The 4608-nt window shown below is 46.4% G+C and overlaps 1 pseudogene; it reads left to right on the forward strand.

The window, feature by feature from the left end:
- Nucleotides 1–3748: 3748 nt before the first annotated feature.
- On the forward strand, nt 3749–3881 carry LOC143937561 (U2 spliceosomal RNA; annotated as a pseudogene).
- Nucleotides 3882–4608: the final 727 nt, after the last annotated feature.

Consider the following 4608-nt stretch of genomic DNA (forward strand, 5'->3'; position numbering starts at 1 on the left):
TGTCTAACCCAGGAAGTAACTCGGCCCTCGGCACGTTTCCTCCTCTTACAAGTTACATTGCGGGTTGGGTGATGCAGGCAAAATCCGTTAACTCTCCAACATCCCAAGTTGTGGCTGATGTGGAACATTCCTTTATAAATCCCGAAAAGTTCCGGAGATGATAAACCCTGCAGATAATAAACAACCTAAAAAAAAAGTTTTTCAGTCAAATTTAAAAAAAATTATTTGCATGTTATGAAGATAAAATCCAACAAAATGGTTAAAGAAACACTTTGCTAAAGTAGATAAAAAAGTTATTTCCTCCTTTACTGCATATCAATGCTGCTGATCTCCTGCAGCCTCTTTGCATCCAGCTCCAGTCCGTATGCACTCTAACCATGACTCCATGGGATTTCTCTGCTTGGATTTCCTGACAGTGACTACAGAACACCATGCCGTGTAATGTCCATCCAAAGTCTGAGAGATGGGACAGAGCGTTGTCACCCGATAACAGGAAGTGCCTGAACAAGATCTCCATGTATAATAGATAAGGGGGGAGGGGAGGGGGATATGATCTCCATGTATAATAGATAAGGGGGGAGGGGAGGGGGATATGATCTCCATGTATAATAGATAAGGGGGAGGGGGATATGATTTCCATGTATAATAGATAAGGGGGAGGGGGACATGATCTCCATGTATAAGAGATAAGGGGGAGGGGGATATGATCTCCATGTATAATACATAAGGGAGGGAGGGGGGTATGACCTCCATGACACCAATGATGGGGCACTATTCCTCTCACTGACACCAATGATGGGGCACTATTCCTCCCAATGATGGGGCACTATTCATCCCGCTGACACCAATGATGGGGCACTATTCCTCCTACTGACACCAATGATGAGGCACTATTCCTCCCACTGACACAAATGATGGGGCACTATTCCTCCCACTGATACCAATGATGGGGCACTATTCCTCCCACTGATACCAATGATGGGGCACTATTTCTCCCACTGACACCAATTATGGGACACTATTCCTCCTACTGACACCAATGATGAGGCACTATTCCTCCCACTGACACAAATGATGGGGCACTATTCCTCCCACTGATACCAATGATGGGGCACTATTCCTCCCACTGATACCAATGATGGGGCACTATTTCTCCCACTGACACCAATTATGGGACACTATTCCTCCTACTGACACCAATGATGGGGCACTATTCCTCCCACTGACACAAATGATGGGGCACTATTCCTCCCACTGATACCAATGATGGGGCACTATTCCTCCCACTGATACCAATGATGGGGCACTATTCCTCCCACTGACACCAATGATGGGGCACTATTCCTCCCACTGACACCAATGATGGGGCACTATTCCTCCCACTGACACCAATGATGGGACACTATTCCTCCCACTGACACAAATGATGGGGCACTATTCCTCCCACTGATACCAATGATGGGGCACTATTCCTCCCACTGACACCAATGATGGGGCACTATTCCTCCCACTGACACCAATGATGGGGCACTATTCCTCCCACTGACACCAATGATGGGGCACTATTCCTCCCACTGACACCAATGATGGGGCACTATTCCTCCCACTGATACCAATGATGGGGCACTATTCCTCCCACTGATACTAATGATGGGTGTCAGTGGGAATTGAAGGTGGATATTGCAAAAGCTGTTTTGTTAATTTATATTATAATTATTATTATTTTTTTGTCTTGTTATCTGTGGATGGAGTTCTGCTTTAAGGAATGGCTTCAACAGCTGGCTGAGAAATGTGATGTAACACTGGAAAAATTTCCCCGACACTTCCTGACCCGATGACCTATCTACCCCTCCCCCACTCACCCAAAACCACATAATAAAATGTTCTTGCTGCAGATTGGGCTTCATTGTCCTCTAGAATAACCCATCTGACCATGGAGGGTAATGTTTGAAATCCGGACCAGGACTGGGCTTAGTATGGACACCAGAACTTCATCAGTGTTATTGTATCAGTGTTATAGAGAAAAGGGGTTCTAGTGTCACATGGTCACCCCTGACCTCTGCTCCCCTCCCCCCCCTCCTATGTGCTTTGTACACTCATCATGCAAATGATTTTCTAGCTGTTTTTATCATAAGTGCAACAGCGACATCTTGTGGTGAGTTTTGAATATAACCGCATAGAGCACAAATGTTGCTTCATCAAACCTTGGGGGGTGTTTTATTTTATTTTATTTTTTTTTAGACAGGATTTAGGAGACCATTAGTTTTATTTCAGCAGCTTGGCTTCTTAGTGTGTTTTAGTACTTAGTACTTGTTCTAGAATCCAATTGTTTCTATTTCAGCAACCTGATTTTTCAGTTGTTTTTTTTGCACATTTTCTTTTATATTTTCTTTTAATAAGTAATGGCACCTAAAGCGCGGCGCACGCTTGCAGCAAAATGCACGTGTAAATGTAGCCTTAGGACTCGTTTATGTAAGCTTTGCTCTCTGAATAGCAATATACATTTGTATTGCTCTTCTGAGAGCATTTGGAAGGAGGTGGGGAGGCGTTGTATTGCCTCCTCATCACCTGTTCCAACCCCAAAAATTCTGGACTATCATTCTTGCAGGGCGATTGCAGCGCAGCCCCATTTACTTGAATGGAACAAGTGGTAAAAAATGGGACTTGAATGGCCCAACTTGTTCATAATGCAATAACAGCACAGAAGAGCAAAGAAAAAACCAGAACGATATATAAAAATATATACATTTTATTTAACAATGGATAAAAAGATAGATATATTCCCAACAATAGTGGCATGTTTAAACCCCCAGCTGTTGCCTCTGCAGCTAAAGGGGGAGTGGTTGGGGACAGTAAAAATGTAGCGTCTGTGTGTTACAGGAATGCACACATTTCTATAAAAAAGCAGGTTGTGCTTACTGTGTCAATAATTGTTATTAGCTCCCCAAATGTGGCTAGAAAATGTGCATTTTTGGTGTGCCGAATGCGTCAAAGTGCCCAATGCCCAAAAAGGGATCTTCGTCCTGATGAAGGGAGTGACAAAACGTGTTGGATTTTTTTTTACAACCTTTATTTTTACTAAACAATTACAATGATCTTGAACTCTTTTGGCTGGTGTTGGTGTGGTGCTCCTTTCGATGGTTTGAGGTTCTGTTGGGTTCCGATTGAGGAAAGCCTTTTGGGGGGCCAGCAGCTGGATAATATTGCCTGCATTATCAGGGGACACTCTACAGCATTGCTACAAGGAGGCTGTTCTCTTCTAGTGCTCTGTGTCATCACATCCTGAAGGTAGAGTGACTGATATATATATTAGTGGAGTGAAGTATCTTGGGACATGTAGTCCAGGGAGCCAAGTGTTACATTCAGTCGGACTACAAATCCCAGCTGGCTGGGGAAGTAGAACAGAATGCTGGAAGATGTAATACAAAGCCTGTGGGTGGGGGGGGGGGGGGCAGAATTGGTCTCTTAGGACCATGGCCTGGATCTGTAATCAGTGACTCTGTGTCAGACAGTGCTGCGGCTGAGTTGTGCAACAGGAAGAGGGAGAGTCACTGCGAGCGGGTGCGAGAGCGTCCACTGCCAGCCATTCCTGGTTGTTCAGAGGCAGCTTGGAGACCGCTCTCTTCACATCCACACCAGATCCCACCGAGCTTAGGTACGCTGCGATGCGGGGTCGAGTCCCTTGAGCCAGCCTCTGCGGAGGCCTGCTACAGAGCCCTCACGCCACTCTTCAATACCAAAGGTTGTTATCGCTTCTTGGCCTTTTGGCTAAGATCAAGTGTATTATTTGTTCTTATCAGTTACCAGGAGGTGGCGCTTGCTTCCGTCCCTGTTCTACGACGAGGTGGAGCAGGGGTGGCGGTTGCTATGCAAAACCTGCTGGTGTGAAGGTAACCCGGAGCGGTTCGTAGCCAAAAGGCAAGCCTTCCCGATGAGGATGGAGAACCACTGGTCGGTGCCAGGGGAGGGAACCCTGGCCTTCTGGCCTGGATTGGGGTAGCTTTAGCTCCGGTCAGTTTTTCGGGAGGGAACGTTTGTTCCCCTTTCTTCCACTGGGGGAACGGCCAGTACTTCCCGAATGTAATTAGGTAGGAGTGATGGGAGCGAGGGTGAGGCCTGATGCAGAGATACCAGACACCTGCAAAGGGCTCTCACTAAGCTCCTGGATCTCCATGCCATTCTGGCTGGGGTGGGGGCTTCTGTGGTCTGGGGTGGGGGGTTGGGGATGCTTTTGTTGAAAAGCCTATGGTGATGTGCCCCTGAAGTGGCAGTTCAGGGGTGCCTTACATTCACTGTGCTTGTCACTTTGAAGTCTGGCACATTGGTCACTTCACTGTAAACACCCTTTTTCACACCTGCCTCTAGGGCTGGGCCTTTTGGCTAGGACCAGAGGAATTTTTGATTCCTGGCCGGAGGGCCTGGTCATTGTATTACACAATGGCCACCTTTTCACTCTCCTTCTTCACTATCCCTTCCCCACTTTATTTATTTATTTTATTTGTGTGTTGTGTGTCACGTTTTATGTTGAGTGAGTAGGGTGTCGGTCCTCGGGCCAACCCTGAAAATTTTGTGAGAGGGAGGACATAGACCTTCTGGCTTGGTTCACCC

The sequence above is a fragment of the Lithobates pipiens genome, unplaced genomic scaffold (genome assembly GCF_037356315.1).
Source record: "Lithobates pipiens isolate NorthernLeopardFrog02 unplaced genomic scaffold, aLitPip1_a1.2 Scaffold_28, whole genome shotgun sequence".
Taxonomy (NCBI): Eukaryota; Metazoa; Chordata; class Amphibia; order Anura; family Ranidae; genus Lithobates; species Lithobates pipiens.